The sequence below is a fragment of the Haliotis rufescens genome, unplaced genomic scaffold (genome assembly GCF_023055435.1).
Source record: "Haliotis rufescens isolate VD_foot unplaced genomic scaffold, xgHalRufe1.0.p SCAF_40, whole genome shotgun sequence".
Taxonomy (NCBI): domain Eukaryota; kingdom Metazoa; phylum Mollusca; class Gastropoda; order Lepetellida; family Haliotidae; genus Haliotis; species Haliotis rufescens.
In genome coordinates this window covers 2,211,454-2,237,804 of record NW_025964113.1, presented here as the reverse complement: position 1 = coordinate 2,237,804, position 26,351 = coordinate 2,211,454, and positions in this window count along the sequence as shown.

The following is a 26,351-nucleotide window of genomic DNA, read 5'->3' as shown; positions in this document are numbered from 1 at the left end:
TATACTGCTGGGCATGCGTCTAAAGGTTAAGGCCTATCCCTTCAATTATGGATCGAGACGGACAACGGCCATCCTTTGACCTTGGATCCTGGTAAACTAATAGTCTAAACTCACTATGATCATCCGCATTCCATTGATCTACATCATCACGTAAAATCTGTCTTACAGTGGCCAGTTGTTCTCAGTCTCATAGGAGGGAGGCTTTATATTTCCTTTATGGACTCCCTGCTGACAGTCAGGAAATGGCTGTGGTCATGTGATTCAGTCGTACATTTCCTCTTGAGGAGAACCACGTCTCAGAGAAGCAAATTCTTAACAAGCCCGAGCCCAAGCAAAAATCATGATAGCAAAACAGATTATTTGTACAAGTATCACGTGTCCCCAACATGATTCAAATAAAACTGTTTTCTATAAAAAAAAAATCCATGGGGGGCGGCTGGCTACGGCACTACTTTAAGAGTTTCCATTAGGTATTTAACACTAAGAACGTAGACAAATATCAGCCTACAGTTTCGCGGATCAATGCAATGGGCGCCTTCGAGAAATCAATTATTACAAGCCGACACAACACAACCCGAGGCGACAGGATCAGTTGCAAAGACCAGTGCTAACATTGTTGATATCTTTTACTCTTAACCCCTGTCTATTTAACTGAATTTGCCAAGTTTAATTAATTTTGCTGCTTTGAGTGAGTGAGAGAGTTCAACAATATTATTCTACACGCGGCACAAATCAGTACGACAGGACGTGTCAAACTTGATATTGAAACAAAGATAAGATTGACGCAGAACGTTTTTGTTAGTACTTTTGTGAAACCCAACATGGCTAATGGTGCTGAGTAACAAGTTGTTATTGACGAAATGTGATTCGAAATCATGTAACACTCTTGGAACCTCCAGCTGGAAACCGCATTTTCGCCGCAACACGATTGATCTCATTTTATCTTGATTTATCCGATGACAATTTGCGGATCACGGTGACCAATTCAGTAACATTGAAAGTTCAAGTAGTCCCCGTCTAGAAAGGACATGAAATTGTCCCTGAGGAAATTCATTCACACTTCTTACACACTCGGGAGTGTTTAAGGCTGTGAAATAATTGAAACATTGCTCAAAACGTTGTTTAACATTACATCGCTCCTACATATCGAACCATTTAAATTAATTTTTTTCAAATGTATGTTTATCAAAATATACCTTGGCAAAACACTGATTTTAATTCTATATTAAGTGAATGAGAGAATTTGGTTTAGCGCTAATAATAAGGATTTTTATTAAGCGGATGTAAAAGTATCTACACAGAATATGAGTGAACACAATCAAATGAAATTAGACACAGTGATCGACAAAAGCATTGTCGTCATTGTCAGAATTAATTCATTTCAGTCATTGCACATGTGTAGCCACAAGGGGGCGTCATGGTCAGTACCTGGTCACACCACCTCTTGCAGCCGTCACTGCTCGACACCTCCTTGGCACAGATTGCACAAGTGGTCGGATTTCTTCGTGGGGAATTCTTCGCCATTCTTCCTGTAATGCGTTGGCGAGTTGTGCCAGTGTGTGGGGACGCTGGTGACGTTGGCGGACGCGTCGATCAAGTTCGTCCCACAAATGTTCAATGGGTTTGAGATCAGGCAATTTGGACAGCCATGGAAGGACATTGATGTTCTAGTTAACAAGGAAAATAACTGTTGCACGTGCTGTGTGGGACCGAGCGTTGTCATGTTGGAACAGCTCCCTCTGGCGGTCCAAAGTTGGGAGGAGGTGAGGACGCAGAATTTGGTCTATGTATCGGTTTGCTGTAAGATCGCCCTGGACAACCAATTACGTGTGATCTACCCGTGTAGGATATGGCTCCCCACACCATGACACTCCCTCCACCAAATCGGTCCACCTGTCGAACGCAGTTCGGCGCAAAACGTTCATGTCGACGTCGGTATACACGTTGTCTTCCATCCCGTCGTTGAAGAAGAAAACGTGACTCATCGCTGAACCAAACGCGTCGCCAGTTCCTGAGATCCCATGCCTGTACTCTGTTGCACCATCGGACACGTCGTTGACGGTGTAGACGTCGCAAGACAGGTCCAACTTTTGGTCGTCTCGCTCGAATTCCCACTTCCCTCAGACGATTTCTGATGGTTTGTTCGGAAATTCTTCGCATACCAGGCACTTGTCCTGCAGTGTCCGTTGCTGTAGCAAATCAATTCCGAAGGTGATGCCACCGGATGTACCGATCCTGAGCAGGGGTGGTCACTCATGGTCTTTCTACTTCTGGGATGATCTTGAGTCGAATTGGTGCGGGTATATCGATCCCATAGTCGAGATATGGTGCTTTGGTGAACGTTGAAGTGTCTTGCAACGGCAGACTGGGACACCCTGCTTCCGAAAGTCCAATGGCGATATTTCGGTCACCTGCAGTTAATCTTAATAATAATAATAATAATAATAATAATAATAATAATAATAATAATAATTGATTTGTAAAGAGCCTAATATCCATCGACAGTTGCTCACTGGCGCTGTGACAAGGTTAAAAAGTAATATCTATGTACATATGCCAACAATCAGGAGATCTATTGAAAAGCTGAGGTGAAGAAGTGGGTTTTGAGGAGAGACTTAAATGTTTCCTTAGAAGCAGAGTTTCTCAGATTCAAAGGCAAAGCGTTCCATAACTGTGGACTGCAAAAGGAGAAGGCACGGTCAGACATAGCAGAAGTAGACAGGCTGATACAGTAGAGTAATCTTGGCATTTTTCGATCTCCGTTCACGTCAGAAAATTCGTAATGAACTGATGAATTTTGTACGGTCTTTTATAGTCAGTGTCTCTACTCTTGTTTCCAACACTTTGCACGTGCATTGTGCTGCAACCTTTTTCTGAAAGCAATTTCCAGCATTTTTGCTGATAAACGTTTACCAAAAAACATTTTGAGATGTGTTTGCGCGCAATGCACAACAAACATGACATGATTAACGGGAATCAAACATAAGAATTGTCTTTATGACGATTGCTGGGGGAAAAAATCTAATTGGAATTCTCAAAACACCTTTGCGTTTCTTTTTTTGAAGAGTATAGTTTGGTTCAGTCATGCAGGCCTAAGACGCATAATGTGCTGTGCTGTTCTGGGAGAACCGAAATTCGACCTCACGATTTCTGATTTGCGTGCTGAGCAATGTATCCTGTCGAAAGCACTCGCCATGGTGGGTGAAGATCAAGATCACAATACACTTTATCTTGGAAACTTATATTTATTGTCAAAATGGTTTTCCAGCTAAATACGGTCGTGGACACAAGCTTTATCCACTGGGTTACCCTACCGCCCTAAAATCATTGAAATAGGATGATGATAAGAGTCCTGTGATGGGATTCGAACCACGGACCTTCTGATCCGAGTTCAGTCGCATTGTCCACATGGCTTAAGAGGTTAACCATGTCAGCAAGCTACATTTGTCTAACTGCTTCTTTCTGTGAATATCACATACCAAAGGAAACCCCATACATTCTATATTATATCTTGAAAGATGGCAACAGTCACGGTGTCACAGAGCTCTAGTGTCGCCAAGTCATGACAGGTAACCATAGCAACCAGCACCACGTCAACGCCGTGTGTTCTATCTTCCAAGTGAAACGCCTTACAATCTCCATTCAGACATCCCCCGATTGTCTCTGATATCTGTCAATAAGGTCTTTACAGGGACTTCGATGCTCTGAGAATTCATTTAGCTTTCATTATTATTTTCATTATTATTTTGTTGTAGTATAAACTGGTTTATTTAGTTCATCTCGTCTTAGGCTCACATCGGGCACGGGTGGCCCAGTCGTCTAAGGCGCCGCGATTCACTGTGCAGAGTTGGGTCCCTTGGGCACACCAGAAACCTATGATTGTGGGTTTCACCGAAGTGGTAAACGTCTGAGACATGCATCACTTCGGGCTTTCCGCCTACATTAAGCTGACACGCCGTGATATAACTGGAATACTGTTAAAAGCGGCGTTAGACCCAACTCATTCACTCAATCAGGCTCACAGCTTACAGTTTATAAGCAACAGTAATTATCTAATCTCTTCCTATTATGTTAGTTAAGCGTGATGAAAATCTCCATGGCACACTCTTGTGACACCGTTGTTACAATATTATGCGTTAAAAGATACAGTAAACTACGGTTATAACGAACACGCTTATAACGAACTGATGGATATAACGAACTTACTTTTTGGTCCCGACTATTTGCTGTAGTTATGCTGTATATATGCTTATAACGAACTACGGTTATAACGAACTAAAATTAGTAGACTAATTCCCTTTGAGTTCGTTATAACCGTAGTTTACTGTATTGCAAATTCTTCAATAAAATAATAAATATATTTCTCGAGTAGTACAACCAGTAGAAATAAAGTTGAAAAGGTAAAGATAATTACAAGAACAGTACCAAAAGAGCTTATGGTTTCATGAGTATGGACAAGAATATTCATGGTCGTCCAAGAAGGACGCCAGGACACCATCCATCATTCAGAATCCTGACGGTCTGGAAAGGGTTCAAGATCTTATGGTCAGTACATGATATGGCTGGGTTATTTCTGGCCGCGATGTAAAAGAATAATAAACAAAAGCATGTCAGGTGAATGAGTAATCATGACAAGTACCTCACGGTCTCAATTCCAGTTTCCAAGTGACCCAGTTTTTCGTTACTAGCCAGTCACAGACCTGATAGACCTCGTACGTTCTGGGACCACAATGCTCGTATGATTGCGTGTCGCTTTCATTACAGCCAACATATTGGTTCAGCTACTTTTCAATTTAGGAACCAATTCTGATTTTCAAAGAATTCTCCTGACTCTTGTATCTTCATAGGTATATCACCTACATGTACTCACGTTTGTAATATCAGCTAAAGTGGTAAAGATCCGGGTTAGAATAGGTCTTCAGCAACCCATGCTTGCAGTAAAAGGGGACTATGCTTGTCGTAAGAGGCGACTAACGGGATCGGGTGGTCAATTGCGTGGATCGATGCTCATGATATCAATAACTGGAGTGTCTGGTCCAAACCCGATTATTTACAGACCGCCGTCAATTTGACACCAACCAACTTGAAGGCCTTATTGGGGACCATTGTAACCAACATGCATATGATTCACCACGATTTCAATCCAATTCAGTTCTTGCACAAAAGCACATGTTACTATATACATAAGAGTTGCATAAAAGCGAGCGGGATTAAGCAGACAATATGTACATTTACGGTTACAGGAAAGATTAAAATAACAACTTGTTTCCTGGTGTTGGTGAATATACAGAGCCAATATAATGTGTACATTATTATCCGTATTAGACAATAGGGATGCAAATGAATGACAAAAGATATGTGGTGAGTAATAATGATTAGTACATAGTCCGAATATTTATGTCAATAACAGGACATACAAACAAGAAATGATATTACATTCGACACTTGAAAACGTAAGTCCTGAATAGGTTTCTAATGGTAAATATCTGTCTCTAATGGTAAATATCTGCCTTTTTTAATAACCAAACAATCAAACCGAGCGCAAAACGATTCCATATATATTCACAAGCAAAAGAAACGCAAGTCGAGTATGTAGTATACATGTTATTTATTTTCAACAGTAAAGACAAGAAATACTGATAGGGCAAGATTGACAAAAAATTTGACTGAAGACAGTTTAATGGATTAAAAGGCAGATGACATCATTGTTTTCTTCAAATGTTAAGGGCTTACACGGTTTCGGGTCAATACCCAAAATGTCAGTCAATACCTGGTGTGACCACCATTAGCATTGATCACTGCCCCACGTCTCCTGTACATTGAGTGGATCAGACGATTTGTAAAGGCCCTAGGGATCCTCCTGCACACATCCAGAGCAGCTGTGCGTAGTTCATCGGCAGTTGTAGGGACTGGGCGCATATTGTGCAGACGCCTTTGAACCTCATCCCACAAGTGTTCGATGGGGTTCAGATCAGGGCTGAGGGCTGGCCACGGTAGAACACGGATGTTGTGTTGTTGCAGAAAGGCTATGGTAGCTCTGTCGCTGGTGTTGACGGGTAATCTGCCGATCTTGTCGAGGTGTGGTGACCCTAGGACGACCGCTCCGAGGAAGGTCATCTGTGGTCTGTGTAGCATTGTATCGATGCAGGAGACGGTAAATTGTGGTTATGTTAACGTTGAAATGACGGGCAACATCTTGGACAGACTCTCCAGCTTCCAAACGTCCGATAGCCTGGTTTCTCTGAATTTGAGTTAGGCGTGGCATTGTTGGCCAAGGAGTGGTAGGTCCAAGAATTCGCCACAGTTTTATACCCACTACAGTTCGTGACTGTTCGTGCATTTTCGATTCCACGAGAAATGGGTGCATGATACCCACATATTGATTGAAATGGTGCGTTTTGGCGATTCGTTTGTTATGTTGCGTTTTTACTCCAAAATGCTCCCAAAATGCAACAAAAATATTGATAACACCATCAGGCTTCACTACATGCTAAAACCACTTGCCTTTCTTTTGCGTGTGAGTATATTTTACCAATATTACTGTAAGACCTTTTGTCAGACAGGTAAGCTTCGGGTTCCATCACTCATTCTAACAGACGATACTTGTTACATCTTGAACTATCTGTGAGAGTAGAAGACATTTACAATATGCACAATGCAAAGATTATTGACATCAGGTAAATTTGTCTTGGACTTCTTCCAAAAGTCCCCTGTAATGTGTTTGACAAATGCCAGAAGTAGGAACACGTTCTCATAAAGAATCAATGCATTTACATTGAACTCGTATATGCCTTCTCTAAGACTAGCCGCATGCTCGTGTTGGTCAAGATTAGTCAAAAGTCATCGTTTCGGGTTTTGCAAAAGCTGTTGATTTGATTTTTGTGGGCATGGCTACCCCCAAAGTCATGTAAACTAATAGTATATAAGTAAGGATAAGATATATGGATGAACAATTTCTTTATTACAATTAGGAGCTACGTTTCGGTGTAGTTTCTAACAGGCAGTGTTTAAACAATAGAGTAGATATCAGATGTAGTTGCACTGGAGTGGAAAAGCCTGTTATGTAAACAAAAGGGCTAAACATAACCTACATAATACTGTTTACAGAACAGGCTTCTCCAGTCCAGTCCATCTGATATCTACTTTACTGTATAAACGCTGCCCCCTACCTGTATAAATACTTGTCAACCATACTCTGTATATCTCTTGCTTGATAACGGTGTTAGAAACTCTCACGAAACGTCGCTCCTAATTGTTCATCCATACATCTTATCCATAATTATACTCCAACTTCTTAATGCCTCTCCAAAAAGTTAATAGTACATACTTGCATGTATCTTATTTCTTATATCAAATGTTGGTGACGTGCCTATCAAAAGTCAATGTAACCTTCTAGTGCCTCACAGGCAGCTTGGTTTGTATACTCCCTAGGGAGCTGAGAATGTAGATCGAGTGCTCACTGATCCATTGACAGGGGTAATAATGGTGTATGGACATCCACTCGGTGAATGGAACCTGGCGTATTATAAATGCACTTATTATTATTATTATTATTATTATTATTTACTATAGTAGGGCCCCAAGCTGCATACGGTAAAATTGTACACGGCAATTCAAAGAGAAGCATCCAAGACACAACGTTTCAAAGAACATGATCCTCCTCAGTCACGCTCTTTATGCGTTTCTTTTAAAGTATTGCCAACATTGAGTTTTCAACATGCGAACTCGGTAAAGCAGCTAACAGGGTCTCACTTAACGATGATACAATATCCAGTGACATTTAGATAAAACGAAAAGCACTGTCATATTATCTCAGTGACCCATTCTTCTTTCTTGAGTGAACGCTGTTGGAAAATAGACCCAAGGTTCCGTAAAATTTAATCGTCATTACCAAGGTCTAACGGTTAAATATAGAGGATAAGCTACAAAATTATTTTTATTTACAGTTTTTGCCCAAGATCAACCCACCAAAAAGCAGTTAACCTTTTGGCAATGTTGGAAGAAGGCTTTCATTGAAAGTTAAGTTTTAACATTGTGTTTTATATATACGACTGTTTTAGGGACCATCCATTTGGTTTTCTATGCGACTCGGGAGGAGGTAGGGGGTGTTAAATGTATAGTTTGTTCATAAATATGCCCCAAATCAAAATGATTAGTTTGTTGGCAGTGGTGAAAACAATGAATACCTTGTTTTGTGGAAAATACCCAAATGTAAAACAAAACTGTAGTAATAGTAAAAATGGATAGATTGTTTGATGTCCGGCAAATCTGTAGTTTGTTGGATATAGATGGGTAGCTAAGAGATTGTTCACAAAACAAATTCCTACAGCCCCGACAAGAATACTGAATCCATTGATCCGTAACCTGGCTCTTAAGGAGCTCAAACGGCAAATTATATTACTGCAAACTTTCATCAGGCTACAGGAGTACGAGTTACGGGTCAGACAATTCGAAATCGTCTACACGCAGCTCGACACCATGCTCGACGGCCACATGTTGCGCTGCACCTTACAAAAGTCATTAAATTGCCAACACACGTCAATGGTGTACACAACGTCGAAACTAGGCTAATCGTCGCTGGTCACGCGTCTCGTTTTCAGATGAGTCCCGATTCACTTTGCGCTACCTTGACAGGAGCGGTCGTGTCTGGCTATGTCGAAATTATTGATGTCGAGCCAATGTCAGCCTGAGACCTCTTGGCCGATTTGGTGGTGGAGTGAGTGAGTGGGTTGTGTTTAACGTGGCTTTTAACAGTATTCCAGTCATATCACGGCGTGTCAGCTTTATGTCAGAGGGTGATGCAGGTCTTAGACGTTTACCACTTCGGTGAAACCCACGAGCATGGGTATGGTGCTGTCAAACCTAGAAACATAATTGGTGCGAACCGGGATTCGAATCCACAATAATGGGTCTCTGGCGTGCCAAAGGGACGCAACTCTGCACTGCGAATTACGGCGCCTTAGACGACTGGTCCACCCGTGCCCCCTCTGGCGGTGGATGTGTGGGATTGCATCACTATGAATGACCGAACTCCATACTAACATCCCGCTTGCAGGATGTGTGGGTTGACGTTTTGTCTTACAGGACGACAACGCCCGTGCTCACCCTGCACGAATCGTCAATGCCCACCTCCAGCAGCTCAACATCCATAGAATGTCAGAAGCACAGACATTTCCCCCATTGACAAAGTCTGGGACATGACAGGGAGACGTGTACGTCCACGTCATAGGCCGCCGACCACTTTGGCTGAACTTGGCGAGGCGCTGCAAGAGGAGTGGGACAGATGCCCTCAAATCGCATTTGGGGGACTGCCTCATCGGGTGAATGAATGTTTGACAAATCGGGGCGGCATTACGCACTACTGATCCAAAAACTTTTAAATTCTTATCACTATCGTCCTTCAAGATCGCGCCTTCGCATCGATATAACAATGAAACCGAACGATGCTTTGCATATTGGTTGATTCAAACGGTTGTTCCAGGTTATTGTTCTTGACCGTTATGAAACATACGAACTATGAAATATGAACTTCCACGCGAGAGAAAAGCCTGTCTCGATTATCCGCCGAAACAGATTCAACCTTGAGTAAAAGACAAAATAGTTGTGAAATTTATATGAATGGATCGCTAAAAATCAGTGATAACACCAGGTGTTTGCGAAAAGGGTAAGTATGTTCTGACCTACCGGAACACCCGCCCCTCACGCAATTTGCATCCAAAGTATGTTCGTTTCCTGACGCTGCATAGCAATACGGTGACACGTAAAGTGAGTGAGTTAAAGCTTTACGTCACATCGGCAATATTTCAGCCATATCGTGACGATGTGACACGTAAACAAACCAGACATAAAAACAAAATCGCAGTTGTAACAGCACAAATGGGGTACACTGTATGTTTCTGTGTTCCCGTAATATAGTCCGTGACACCTCCATTACGAATTAGAGGATGACCGAGGTAGAGGTGTTTCTGACCTGTGAAGGTGCCGATCTAGGTCGTTCGCAGGTAATTTACACATCAGAAAAACATCTTCCGAGTTCATTCTCTAATTTACACTTTAGTTAGCTCCCTCGGTAGCAGTCTTGTATATAACACAAAGTCAATGGTATATAACCAAGTCAATGCCAGGAATCGCATGTTGATATTCATGTTTTCTATATAAAGCTGCACGTAACGATGAATCAGATGCGAACACCCCGTTGAAACTTTTAATAACAAATAAAGCCGCTGGAGCTGTGGCTTTTGGAATATTAATTCTAATAGGCTGTTTTGCAGGTCTATCTGTGTTTCTCTCTCCCCATTCAAACCAACATTAACAAACAGTGTAACGACGCACTTAGTGGAAAATACGTTTATATTTGGACCATAAATAAATAAAGGGATCGATTGGACAATCCAATCCCATAAATGTCGTTACACGATCCAAGAACTGTTGGAAAATATATATTTTCTTTTCTTAATTTATTATATTTGCGATACGGAACACACTAGGTGTTTCTCTATATATGTGGCATTATCGAATCGATTTGCCATTTCGTGTCTGAAGGCCCGTTGAATATTGACATAATATGATTGCAGTTTCGAACACATAAGAGTGTGTATCATTGAAAGCAAATTGGGTACAATAATTCTTTTGACGCTGCTCTGGCGAGAATATATGGATAAGCGGCCACACCTCAAAGGACATGGGGATATCCGATAATATATTTTCCACACAATCCAGATGTGATAATAACATGTCTAAGGATGTGATAATAACATGTCAGATAAGGTTCAAGGTTTCTCGGTGTACTGAGCTTGCATTGTTTGTTATTTAACTCATGAGCATCGATCCACGCAATTGGGATACGATGACATGTATCAACCATGTCAGGGAGCCTGACCACCCGATCCCGATGGTCGCTTCTTACGACAAGTATAGTTGCCAAACAAGGGTAGCTTAAGCTTCATTGTAAGCGCATTGATGTTCATTGGCTTACCTACGACAGATGGGATCTGTACACTAAATAAAAGCTACAAAACCATTGCCATAATTACAAAAGTGAGTGAGTTAAAATGTATAGTCACATCGGCAATATTTCAGCCATATCGTGACTAAAGCAATTTATACATTAATAATACACCAATTTCGGCGATATAAAACCTTTCGACAAAGGACAGTAACTAACTAGACTAATCACAAAAATATATTTAAAACTAGTATGTTAACATAAGAAGATATTACGATTCATGAAAATACACTGTTTAAAGCAGACTATAGATCGCCAGCTGCTGAAGTAGGTCACCAAGCTAGAGACCATGGGGACTTACAGTACCTTTGCTACCTGCATGGACCCCAGCAGGATGTACATCATCCCTTCAGGTGTTGGCGATCATTGACAAAGTAAGCCGAATTAAACACATTCTACGATTAAACACGTGGTGGAATAAAACTACGTTGAATGACGTGGTCTTGCATACCTTCGCACGGGGACAATTAGTTGACACTACTTCAACCCCAGTCGATGGTACATCCGCCAAAAATCTCATTTATCAAAATTGTTACACCCAATTATAAAAAAGCCAAGTATTCTATGCATGCGAATCATAATTAATGAAACAATTTAATTTCCTTTAAAGAGCATATTATTAAATGAGATTTTTTTTTAAATCCTTAAGAGATGGGGATTTAAAATATTTATTCCTTGTGATTGAAACATCAATAGTCAAGTAGGACATGCTTGACTGTGATACTTTCATCACAAGGGATACAGAATGGGGGATCATCACCTTACAATGAATATTCATGATAATACCGCGAATGGCCAATACATCTTCTTACCTACTTGGGTGTCCCACTTTTTGACATAAGGTCTCTGATGTAACATATTATCACAGATTTATAATCAGTATATATGGAATCAGAAGTGGTGTCACAGATTTGTTGAGTGCGGCCTTAGCTGCAGCATCAGCCATTGTGTTTCCAACGATTCCAACATGGCTAGGTAACCAGGAAAAGATGTTGTCGCATTGGCCTGTAGCAAGATTCTTTTGTGGTTCAATGATGTCAAGTTAAACTGGATGCTGACACGAATTATGTTTTAATAGTCTGAAGACAGGACAGGAAGTCTGAAAATATGAAGAATTCCTTGTGTTTAAACGGTGTATTTATATATTCTAAAGCTGTTAAAATTGTATTTGTTTCAGTTATATAAAGGGAAGGCTTTCTGGTAATCTGGTTGATAAAGTTTTGGATCAAACGATGAGCCACCGCCTTCTGGGCACAGGACATTGCATAGGCAAATTTCGAAATTGAAACTATCCTATTTGAAATTCATGAATTTGGCCAAGACTAAAACAAATAAGTTCAACATGTCGACACATTTGTGCAAAACACTACGCATGCACAGGGCTTAGCATGACCAGCCGATTAATAGGATCGGGTCCAGGATCGGGCCCATCCTTACCACCCGCCAAAGCGAAGTGAGGGTCGAAGTGGTGCATTGGGCAAAGGAACGCTACTCCTGAAACCAGCGCCCTCAACCACCAGAGTCCCGTATTATAAGCATGTGTTTATCAATCACAATTACACAATGATGACACCAAGTGTTCGCGGACAGGTTAACGGATCCTGCCCAATCGCTGGCACCGGTATGAACACATTCAAAGGCAATTCAATTGTTCACATGAACAAAAAGGGAACATATGGGACAAGTCAAAAATGGCATACGACATTTTTGTTACTGATGCGTCAAATTTGGATATGTCCTCTACATGACGTCTTTTTAACGATTCTCTTACTTGATATCTTGATCGTTTGGAATAACAGTTTGCCAGTATAAACGAGGATACACTTCCTCCCAGCCATCGACCTTGAACTTCGACTCGACTAACGTATCCTCTCTGAAACCATGTTAACTAGAAATCCAGGACCGTTATTGGTGAGTCGAAATATACGTAGTGCCGAAGAGGATTCTTGAGGGACCAGAATGGTAGAACCTCGTTGTTGTTTGTTTGTTTGTTTGTTAAACGCCGCACTCAGCAATATACCATCAAGATATGACGGCGGTCTGTCCAAAACCGAGACACCAGTTATTGACATCATCAGCATCGATCATTAAATTGGGATATGATGACATGCATCAACCACCCGATCCCATTAATCGCCTCTTACGACAAGCAGGGATTGCTGAAGACCAATTCTAACCCGGATCGTCACGGGTAAGAACGTCTTTGTTGATGTCGTGTTGATATAGAAGTGATATCACCTGGTTCCGCTCTTTGTTCACGCGGCAAGTTTACCTCTTTCAGCTGCCAAAACAAGTGAACCAAATCTGTATCACATTCGATGATTCATGTAACGTAGCGTCCTTAACTACATCTTACCGAGGCGGGGGAGTTAACTGGAAACTTGACATTTACAGTCAATTAACTCCCTTGCCTCGGGAAAATGCCTCAACTACAGAGTTAAAATACTTATAACATACTGCTTTGCTGATGCTCAGTTTGGCGAGGGCAATTTTACATTTCAAACCAACTTCAGATTGTCAGGTAGTTCTACTAAGGTGGTCAGGCTAACATTAGTAACTTATGGGTACGGTACTAGGTATGTGTCGTAGTAATTTAATCCTTAAAAAACTGGAAACTATATTTGTTATGTAAACATGGATAATATTATCATTTTATAACCATATGACACCTGTTGCAAGACATTATCATTTCTAATTTGTCGGTTTGTTAAGCATGTGTGCAAAATATTCTTATGCGTGATTATTAATATTTGATACCATTAGGAACCGGTGACCTTAATGTATATAACCACGGACACCACATGCAAACACTTGAAAGCTACCAGTAACACACGTTTATTAAATTAACAATGTACAATAATCATGCTCAATAGCTTTCCGAAATGAAAACGTGAATGTCATGGTATGTAAACATGAATTTCAACGGTACCACCAAACACAAATACATGACAGCGAAAAGGTTATTTCTCTAGATCCACACCAGTGTGTACTCGTTAATGGACAAATCTGTGGAAAGACGTCCAGGATGGCAGGCCACTTGTGATCATTTTAGCACATACTCAAACAATAAGAGACAAGCACTTTAGATGGCCCAGTAGCCCACCATTATAAAGAATAGGCATATTAAGTAAGTATAGGATTTATGGATGAACAACCTCTATATTACAATAGTGAGCGACGTTTCGGTGTAGGTTCCAACACCCTTATCAAGCAAGTGATATACAGAGTATGGTTGACAAGTATATATACAGGTAGGAGGCAATGTTTATACAGGAGAGTAGATATCAGATGTAGTTATACTGGAGTGAAAAAGCCTGTTATGTACCAAAAGGGTAGTAAAGGCAATTATCGGCGAAGTCAGTAACATAAACAATAGGATCATGGCTGATTTGGGTCTTTGATGAGTTGATTGTACGCCACTTTGATAGTGAGTAACGTTTGTTTAATCAGCTGTATACTGGAAGCTTGGGCAATCATGACATCGGGGTATCACTGATCCTGGCCATCACACCCAGTTCCTACCCCGAATATAGCGTATTTGGGTGTTGGGGACCTATTTAAACCCCGGTCCCAATTTTGTAGATTTCATATTTAATCTTCCCTATTTCATCACCCAACATGAGTGAGTGAGTATGGTTTTACGCCGCTTATCAATATTCCAGCAATATCACGGCGGGGGACACCAGAAATGAGCTTCACACATTGGACCCATGTCGGGAATCGAAGCCGGGCCTTCGGCGTGACGTGCGAACGCTCTAACCACTAGGCTACCCGACCGCTCTCCCAACATGAATCATTTGAATCATTTGAATCATTTGAAATTAAACAACGAACCTCCCAGAGGGGATTTGGGTTTAGAAAAGGTCCTCGTTAACCTATGCTGGTCTAAAGAGGAGACTTAATCGATAAGATGATCAGGCTTGGTGACTTGGGTTACATCTTACCCCGACGGAATGAATGGGTACTCAAAATATCGACCACTGGATTGTCTGGTCCAGCCTGTGTACGGCGTTAAGGAACAAACAAACATAACACCGAACCTACAATGTACATATATAATGGGAAATACACACAATGCCACATTGGAACTATTATTTTTTTTAGGTCCCTGGAATAGAAATATATTTGATACATATAAAACCGTGTGAAAAATATATAAAAAAGAAATGTCTTTTAAATAAACCAACCTTAAATATGCCCAGATAACGAGTCCGTTTCCGACGACAGCCCCGCTGCCGAAGAGTGCCAGTACCGTCCCAATACATAAATGAGTGGAATACGCGATGGGATGAATCGTCGCGTGGTCGGACGTGTTGAATACTGTTCCGTCATCTTGTTGAACCACACTAAGATTGTCCACTACGTACGACAACATCAGGCTGTCCTTCTCACCGAATCAATTACTCCTTTGGCTTTTGAATGAAAGTCATAATCTTTCGGATTTGTAGTCGTGCGATATAAATGATTTATTTCTTTTCATTTTGTAACCATTTTGTTCTGAATGAGTCTAGTCAAGGTCCGCACCGTGAGTACATAGAATCCAGTCAACACAGCTCCTCCTTTTGAGTCTGTAGTAGACTCTCTGTGAGTAGATTATTTCAAGTTCAAGTTCAATGTTCGCTCTGCGTTCATTTCTGATTCAGCCAATAGCGTTCGTGATATCAGCGTACGCCGTTATTGATTGCTGGGGCCTCATCTCCTGAAAGCATACCGTTGAGTAGGAGTGATCCCGCCCTTGGCCTTGTCAGTGGGTGTAATAGGAACGGGGTAATGTATATAACAGTTAAATATACACATGACTTTTGTAATATCATTATTGTCAATAATACAATGAAGGACAGGGGTATAATAATAACGGTCGAAGTGATCGTATCAATTCCTTGGATCTGTATGACCATATTTGGTGTTTCGGTAAGCTCACATAAAGTTTTCCCTTATAAGGAGTTGAATATGAACAGTCCCGCTGCAACGGACTGACCATTTGATATTCGGGGGCGGGGTAGAGTCTGACCATATAATATCAAATGATTCATTTAATGTAATAATATAAATGTAATGCTTCCTGTGTTGAAGGTAACATGCTGGTTAAAAATCTTGAAAATCGTTTGAGTACGTCTCATTGGAAGCCAAACAGCAAAGCAACAAAGCTCACCGTTTTGCGAGCACCTGGTTCTTCACGGTTTGATAGTGATTCATAAACACATGCTTATGATATGGTCGGAATCGTAAAATGGGCTCTGCTTTATAATTCTAAAAATGGTTTTGTGACTTTATTTACTGTACAAATCTCATGTATCGTAAGTTATCCCATTTACACTTATGTGCTTACAGTGCAACTTTACTACACCGCGTTTTGAACTATATATTTGTCATGATTATGGGGATGTTTTTTATTTACTTTGCAAAAAGGATTATCATCTAGAATGAGCATCTAGACTACAAAGTCACAGCAAGTGCAGTCGAGCAATCGGCCAGGAGGACGCATGGTAAGTTGGCCCATTAACAATGCAAGTTGTATACACCGAGGAACACTTTTTAATATGTATTTGTTGTGATTATGGAGATGTTTTTGTCGCTTTTATTTACTCTGCCTGAATGATAATCTTTCGTTTTTTATAACAATAAAAATCGTCATAATCTGTCAACATCACTCACCTGTCATCCATCATTCCGAAAGTAAGGTGAGGTCAAATGAGGTTTTACGTCGCGTCAACTTATAAACAGATGTGCATGCACGTGTGTGTGGCTGCTTGCACTAATGCCGTGCGCCAGGCAGGGTAACAACAAGTACCCTATTTTAACGTCTTTTGGTATGACGCGGTCGGGGATCGAACTCCTGACCTTCCACTCTCCGGGCGGACGCTCTCCCACTAGACCCTGCCGGCGGTCTTAAGAAAGAAAGACATTCCTTGCCTTAATTAGAGAATATTCGAGGACACGGCTGGCACGCTCGACTCAGGCGCAATTCGATGTACAGTAAACTACGTTTATAACGAACACGCTTATAACGAACAGACGGTTATAACGAATTTATTATTTGGCCCCGGTCATTTATTGTATATATGCTGTATATATGCTAATACGAACAACGGTTATAACGAACTGACATTAGTGATTCCCTTGGGTTCGATATAACCGTAGTTTGCTGTACATGGTTGTGTCAGAACCCAAAGGTCGTGGGTGCAAATTATACCAGATTGGCCCTGATAATGAGTCTTGGTTAGTCAACACCTAACCCGCGGAGGTTGGTTTCAGTGGACGTATTTATGTGAGTATATACGCCTGGCAAAAGATCACTCCCAGAATGTTTTCAATGAAGCAAGTGCTGGAAAGGAAGTACTGACAAAATGAGCTCGGATAAACAAAGGCAATCCACAAGAACAACCATTCGTCCATCCATGACATAGAGCAGGAAATGGCTTTTGTCAGACCAAGGGATTTCCCTCCAGGATATTAGATTCCATGCCCTTCGGGCTAAGCACCATGCCAAACGGAACCTCTGAGAGGATCTACCAGTAGGAGGCGTTTGATGACTCTCCTGGACTTTATGCCGCTCTCAGGCAGTTCCTCGAGGTACTGGTGAACAACAGACGTCAAGTGGCTAGTCATTGTCGCTTAAGGGCGGGACTCGTTAGAAATGGCTGTCGTCGAACTAATCAAAGCAGTATCTTGACCGTGGAAGGTCCTTCACGACATTAGTTTGACCATGCATCCTCACCGATCGGCTGATTAATATGTATTGGTAACCTGGATGACGCCCGATAGCTTTGAAGAACAACCCTGTGGAATGTGTTCCGATTGTATGCCACCTTCGCATCTCCGACATCCTCATTCGTTTCGTGTTCACTGGAATGATTGGACCTTGCAAGACCGCGTATTTAAATACACACATTTGATGCCTGAACATACTGCATGTTTTGGAGAATGCATGGCATGCAGCACGTGCATGCCCCGGGGAGTTCTGACGTCGCCCTCAAACATAAACGGTCGCATCCTTCCGATGTCATTCTCGCATAATCACTATTGCCATTATAATTATAATTAATGATGACATGTTGTTATGTATTGTCTCAGGGGGCTGCTTAACTTGTTTTCAAGTGTATAGTAGTGGCAAAGTATATCTCTCAGGCGACTTTATAAATCGAGTGGTCAGGCCCGATGACAATATCGATCACTGCATGTCTGGCAAAGACTTGAGTATCCAGGCCACCGACATGTAGCTAGACTATTGAAGAGTGCAGCATTAACAACAAACAAACAGAACCTGAAATGTGCATTACAAATTTAGATGATGCAGCTTTAAATGAGGGTCTCCTGAAAATGTAGAATTCATTTTCCACGTAAATGCGTGTTGGAAAATGTAAGACCGTGGAATTATTAAGCACGTCGTGTACAAATGGTAACGTTTGTTCTGTTAAAAGATGAGTTAATTTGAACTCTGAATAAAACATTGTCTGAACGTTCTGCATTCTCCATACTAACTCTATGATATGCATTCCGGCATATGACTCATGGTTATTTGGCAAACCTTTGTTTGATATCTTATGTTTTTCGTTCATTTCGAACGATAACTCCTGTCTGGCGTATTATGTTACGTCGTATTCAGTACAATAAAGACACTAAAACACGTCGTTTGCATGCAATTTTGATTTAGGAATGTATTTGATGTCGCAATGAATATCTCATATATGTTCTCCCGGATTATACCCACATTATCCCGGATTGTGTAACACCAAGTTGTCAGACAGTTTGGAATGAACACATCCTTAATCAGCCCTAATCTCATCAGAGTAATAATTGGGTATTTATATTCCGCATATTCCCACACCACTCCTGGCCATGCTCTACTTCAACTCTGTCTCTGTTGTATTATCTCATAGCCATCGTGACACTCTGAGTTTCTGTTCACCCAACCATAAACTGTGTTGCTATTAGTAGTCTAACTAATAGGATGCTACCATCTCCTAGAAGGGTAACTCGGGTACTCGGGTCGGGTGGGTCCTGAGTAGGACCCGGGTACCCACAGGACTACCCGGACCCGTGGTTAGTCACGTGATATATTGTTTAACGACAAAAACTCACTATAGCTCAGTGGTTACACTACAAGTCGCCATTGTTCGCATTTCCTTCTGACGATGCACACATTCCTTTTGACTTGTAACTGTTTGAGTAAAGATAAAGCTTCTGTCAACGTCAGTGAACGCATGATCTGATTGTTTGATACATGTATCTAAATAGTTTGGGCCAGGGCTGTGGTAAAATATGTTGTTACCTACTCTTGTGACTTGCAGTGGGTACCCGGGTAGGGTCGGGTAATAGGGGGTCGGGTACCCGGGTAGTAAATTTGGACTCGTCCCAGCCCTACCATCTGCCCAAGTTCCGTCATTACGCCATGAGTGTTGCTTCTTGCCCTTCATTTGGCAATTAACTGATCTCCGTAATTCTTTGAAGTTGCCAAAGCTTATGGGTTTAAATAGTGTGATTGATTAGAGTGGTTCACAAAAAGCAGCCCCGCGAGGCAGGATAAAATACAACTTCGGAATCTGATCAACAACAAGACATTCTCTATTTGCATATTTGCAAGAAGTGACTATGAACAGAGGGAGTACTGCAGTTGACCTTGAGAACTTTCTCGGATTTCAGGAGAGTGGTGTGGAGGATCGAACTCACATTGCCTATCAGCCTACATCTCAAGTCACACAAAAAGCTATGCTTCAAGTTGGAGTGCCTGAAAAAGGCCACAAACGCCTCAAGGAAATAGCAATAGATTGGACCAGATAGTTGAAAAACAAAATGAAAAGAACAAATTAATTTTACAATAAAATAATGTTCACCAACAATTTAATACGAAGTGAACAATATTGGTTTCAAGTCATTGCATTTTACACTGTGTTTTTGACGACAACAAGATTAGCTCCTTCAGTTACATACTAAATTTGATAAACACGGTTTTTCCAAAGTGTATGAGCGCAATATACTATTCAGGGGACCTACCTAACTGTGGTGATGAATCGACAAGTAGACACAGTCTCCTTCCAATTATTGAAAATACGTTTTCTGACAAATGACATGCATTTCAGGGTTTAAATAACAACACAACTGAACAGCTGACAATATTTTAAGATACAGTAGTCCAAAAATGCCATGCTATTTATGTTTGTTTGTTTGTTTTTTAACGCCGCACTCAGAAATATTCAGCTCTATGACGGAGGTCTGCAAATAATCATTGTGTTACTACCTTGTATATATTACCTGGAACATTGTGTGTCGCACTTAATATCATACCACCAGGGACACTGTCTATGCGCCGTACTATGTACATAGCTCAGTAACATACTTTGCATCTTATTACCTGGATCGGTGTCTGGGTTTCTTTCTCTGTGTGTTTGTTTCTCTGTGTATGTTAAATATGATGATTGTGTGTATCAAATTATCGGCAAAACTGTCAAGATATACTGCTTTGTTTCACATTATCAGGAATATCAAATTATCTGTATTTGTGAATGTCATACCTTTCATCTTTGTCTCTCGAAATATTATCTGGGTAATTGTTTAGAGACATTTGCCTTCATATTGATGTCTTATTTTTATCAGAATGTCATCCTCTGTATCGCATGCTCCAGAACGCATCTTTGGTATATATTCCGTTCTGTGACTCACGACTTTTCAGCAAATGTTTGTTTGATATCTCACTCTTACCATGCTTGTAGTTCACTTCGTGATTTGTCTTTGCTTCACTTTTCAGGAATAATTTCACCGACAACGTTGCGGAACATGCACGGGTGTTAATTTTGTAAAACGTCCTCTTCTTGGTCTATCGATATGTGGGATAGTCCATTTATATTTTAGCACAGAAAAGTAGGTTTGACATAGCAAGGGTGGAATTATACTTTGATATAGGCCAGTGCTCACGCTTGCCTCGGGAAGAAGATCCACATACCATCCACATAGAAAGTCTCCGAGTCAGTGAGAATGTCAAGCATCTCTGTTGTAGTACAAACAAGGGTCTACATCGACGTCATCAACACACAACACACGGGAACACATCTACAAACAGGAACTGGCGACCCTCCTGGCTTAGTGTTCAAGAACATTAATCTTGCTATTGTTCATAGGAAACCGTCTGTGGCAGCGGTGGGAGCGTCCTTCTGCGATGGCGGTGTTTAGTCCAGACTTGATACCAGCGAAGGAACCAAGAGTGGATGTTCCTCCCGTTCCCTGGTACAGTCAATGTTCTAAATGGGGATATGCAGCCTTGCGCCATTTCGCCTTCAGTTTCAGAGAAACCGAACTGGGATATTGGCAAAATGGGATATAGGCCAATAGGCACCAAACCCTTAAGCCGAGGTAATGAATTAATCTAATTAGCCTACACTTTTCCACGGGACCGTGGGCGCTATCACTAACATCACAAACAATGAGCACTCGTTTACCAAGTGATCAGCACTGGATGTTTAATCTTTATGCGCATTTGACATTTCCACCCCACAAAACTCGAAACTTAATACAAAATGTACTGATGAACAACTGACCTACATTGGATTAATGCGTTAAAAGACATGGATAACCAATACCTGGACTCACAACTAACCCCAAGGTTAGTAAAGGGTTGTGGAGTCAAACCCTAAGCATCGTGAAAGAGTCTTAGATCAGAAAGGGGTATCTAACCCCAGTGATTGCACAGGAGTGCTTGGTCCGAACATGGATCCAAGGGCTAAGGATAGAGATGGGAGAAACTCATTCTAAGCGATGTTATGGCTGCTCAACAATTGTCAGTGACAAAAAGTTCCACATCGGTGCTCAGTGGTGGATGTTGGTAAACTAAATTAAATTGATTAAAAGGGAACTGAGGAATCCCCAAAGTTTTGCTTTTAATAAATCTGCTAACTGAACCAGATGATGGATATCGGTATGTTATACATTGTCAGATAATGGATATCGGTATATTCTACACTGTCGGCTCACATGACCAGGTTTAGCATATTTTGACCTCAAGTTTTATATGTGCAGTTGATGTAACCTATCATTTGGTGATACATTTACCACGTTTGGTGCACCTAGAATTTTCCTGAGCGACAACGGTCGTGAATTTATGGCTTAGGTAATCATCGATCAATATGGCGCACGGTAAAGCTCGCCATCCACAGAGCCAGGGACTTGTAGAGAGGGCGAATGTGACAAACAAAACTGAAGATAGGACAATATACTGACATTTGAATGGTGCATTAAGTAGGAACCAGTTTGAGGATTACAAGCAGAAAGTCCAGAACATTTATAAGTGATCTAAAATAGCTACATAATGGAAATAGACAGCAATGCCCAGGTGGCATCCAGGAGGCGTTGGTCAGCCAAGCTGCTGTCGGAGGCTTCATACATGCGACAGAAACGGGGGTCGCCGCGTGATACACGTCACTCAGACGAAGGATAAACACCACACGGGCATATGTGTCATATCGACGTGAAGCTGGGTCTTGTGGCTACACGGGGATGTTATCGGAATTGACCTGGCTGTGAAAAGGTCGACGCCGTGGCGCACGTAAGTCGTCAGTGAGATGTTCGGCAGGTTTTCATGCTTCATGTAGCTCTCGTTTTTCGTACATTGACCGCTGAGTATCGCGGGCGCTATTGACGGAAGGCCCAGTGTCTCAGCTTTCATGGCATATGTGACATGTACAGTTATCATCACGTTTTCTACCCCGAGAGCAGTCCAACAGCAGGTCCCAAGCGTGCGGCGAACACGGAAGGAGCACACGATTGATGACAAACATGTTTCATTAGTGCATCTCGTTTGCCCCAATTGTAATGGCATGCAGAGAAGGCACCATATACTCGCATATCACATATTAAAATGTAACCAAGTGTTCTGGAGATACGTTTCGACTGGACTAGTGAACTGAACGAGTCTATGCATACTCCAACCAAATTCGCATAACGAACTAGACATCCAGCTCGTAAACAACATGGATTTCAAGGTATATATTTCGATCGACTGCAGAGTTTGCAAAGCATGCGTACCACCAACTGGTCGTCGACAGATATTTTGCAAATTGTTTCATGTTTTTATCCTGATTATCGATTAGATCGTCTTGACAAGGCTACGCCATTTTCTTAGAAGCAAATGCAAGTAATATGAGAGATGGAATCTGATTGGTCAAAAGGAGGAACACAAGGGTCATAACTCGTAACAGCCACTAGTGGCGCAACGATCGAACCTGGAAATTCTAGCCTAGTTTGGCAAGGGTGGAAACAGGACTTTTATAGTCAGTTAACGCCCTTGCCATGGGAAGATGACACACATCAGCCACACACAAATATATAGTTTAAGGACGTAAACTGTCGCCCATTCGGCCAGCGATGACCCGCACCATTCCCACAACAGCAAGTTCGAACAGTGAACCTCTTTGCTACTGCTGCGCAAATACAATTGGTCGAAACCACTATTATTGAGTTTTGGAGTTACGGGAATCTATCGGAACGAGAATGGGTATAAACAATTACATGTCAATAAATAATTATTGATTCTATTGCTGGCAATTACATTAAACATACGCGTACTTTATCATACACTTATAGATTGAAAGCCAAGTACTTCCAGTCGCAATCAGATAACTTAAAAGTTGTCTTCCTTGAGAGTTCTACGGCCTTTCATACCGTCTGGCATGCTGTCCTTTTCTCAAAACCACACTCATGAAAATTATTGATGCAGTATGGAAAGTTCTGGACGAACTCTACTCCAACATGAAGAGTTGTGTCATTGCAAACACCGTGCTCTGTCACTGGTTCAGTCTTTCAAGAGGAGTGAGGTAAGGTAGTGGCTTAGAAATGGCGTCATGATAGAACAATGTATAATAAACCGCTTGTCTTTCTTCATTGTTCTTTGCATCTTATCGCGTATTTATCTTATATTTAAGAAATAAGCGACGCGTTGGAGTTGTTTATCGTACAGTTAAACACGTCAGGGAGAATAAACCATGCGGGGTGCAACAATATTTATAACCTCTTTAAGGATGTTGATAAAATGTGAAAGCTTTGAAAAAAGTTACCTTAAATAAAAATGATGACACTCCAACCATAGTACATAACTACAAACTCTAATTTCCCTGTGCCACACCCCGAGCATTTGCGCTTGTTTTCAGCAAAATCGCCTTTGAGTAACTGCCAAGACTCAAACTGATTTCCTCGTACCAGACCAAAAATCACCTTTGTGTCACCTGCCATGACTCCAACTGTTTTTCTCGGACGAGAACACCATTTCACCACCGCCACAGCTCTCACAGGCTCGCCTCTTTACCCCGGATGCACCTGGAGCATTTGGGCTTGCATCAGTTCTGCTATACCATGACCTCCAGTAAATCGGGCCTGATTTAATCAGTGGTGGATAGAATAAGCAACGTCGCGCGCCGTTACACACACCATCCACCAAGTCAACTGACTACTCGACCATGATGCCGGCTGGGATGCTCCCAGTATGCAACACGTTCAGTGAGTGAGTGAGGTAAGATTTAACTTCACATCGGCAGTATTTCAGCCAAATCGTGACGAGAAGTAACTCGATCCGTGCCTAGGCTGACATTGACCGTCTCAAGCAATCTATGAATTTACCTAAGTGTCTCTTTGACGCATCTTTATTCACCTTTCAATGATCGGCCAGTTGATCAATGATGACTAACACATGTAACTGCCACAGGTTCATGAACAACTTCGGAAATCTCTCCCGTCACGTTTATCGTGTCGGCCATTTTGACGTCTTGTACTTGATGTAAGTGTATTACGTCGCGCTGTCATTGTGACTGACTTACTGAGGTAGTTCTTTACAGACCTTTCTCATCTAATGAGGATATGATTTGAAAACATGTGCTGCTTAAGATGTTTCTGAAGAGCAAGTTGTGCATCCATACGCCCATGTCACCTCTCTTTTTGAGGAACTATTTTATTCCGCGATATAGCTGGTTGTTGTATGGCTGTCAGTGTAAACATGAAGCAGCACGTACTAAATAAAATTGTGTTTAGATCTTGGCCTACATCCTTTGAGGTAAGAAATTGTGATTAAAAATTTATAAGAATTGACTTCCACTTTGTGTGTGTTCATTGGAGTATGAGTATGAGAGTGAGGGCCAAACATTGTATGAACGTCGTTGCAAGCTCCGACGTTCATACAGTTTGCCCCTCACTCTATGAAGGTTCATACTCCAAAGAACTCACACAAAGTGAAGGTCAATTTTTAAATATAAAAATGGGCTTGAGATTGTCACAACACGTTCAGCTTCCGTGTTCCCGACCACCGTGTGCAGACGAGGACGACCAGTCGCATTGCGGCGCTTTTAACAATATTCCAGCAATATTAGGCGGTCGACTCTAGAAATGGGCTTCACACATTCTACCCATGTGGGGAAGCGAACCGGGGTCTTCGTCGTGACGAGCGAACGCTTTAACCACGAGGCTACCCCACCGCTGCCCGGGAAGAGAGGCAAATTCAATGAACCAGGTTATAGCAGTCATACTGGCTCCTCTTCCCACCATTACAAGAACACCCACCAACACGTGGGAATGTTAGGGTTTCGGTGGAAATTACTATGATTTTTCAAAAGACAATAAAAACATTATTTGAGGGGTCACAGTAACGCCAAACACGTTCGCAATCGAACGGGCTTTAATATGATGCATGCAAATAAGAAATATGAATATGGATAATGAAGTTATATGTTGTTTATTTTGAAATGTATACTTTAGTTGACGAGATAAGTTAAGTTTGGTTTTATATATATATATAAAATTAATGAATAAATTAAAGTTAATGCCATCTCTGCGTTTTAATCTGGGTCAGGTAACCAGAAGCGACAGAATATTCCAGTTAACATATTCCGTAAGAACGTTCTTGCAGCTTTCCGACAATGTGTAACATGCTAAATTCGACCAAATGTCTTCCACCGGGGCCTGCGTGGAAGAAAAAGGAAAGCTCCAAGTACATAAATCCTAATTGCTGAACGATGGAAGTAGATAAAAGCAAATGGACACATTCCCTGCGTAGCTCTAGAGGCCACCTATCCATCGCTGTGTAGCATGTGCGTGAAGCGCGGCCGATGCGGCTCCCACGGGGCCGAGCTGAAATCTCTTTATCAATCAGGGAGGGTCAAGTCCCCGACTAACACCGAGTTAAGCCTTGCCCATAGCACCTCATTACCAGTTTCATACTTCAGTGGCCAAGTGGCCATTGTATGACATAATTATTGGCAGCAGAACTGCACATTACCTTGTGATCCTGGCCATGGTAATAATACCAAAGCTGCTATTGCCTAATTTGTACTGACCCATAAACTGACATAATAATAACAGTAGCTACTCAATA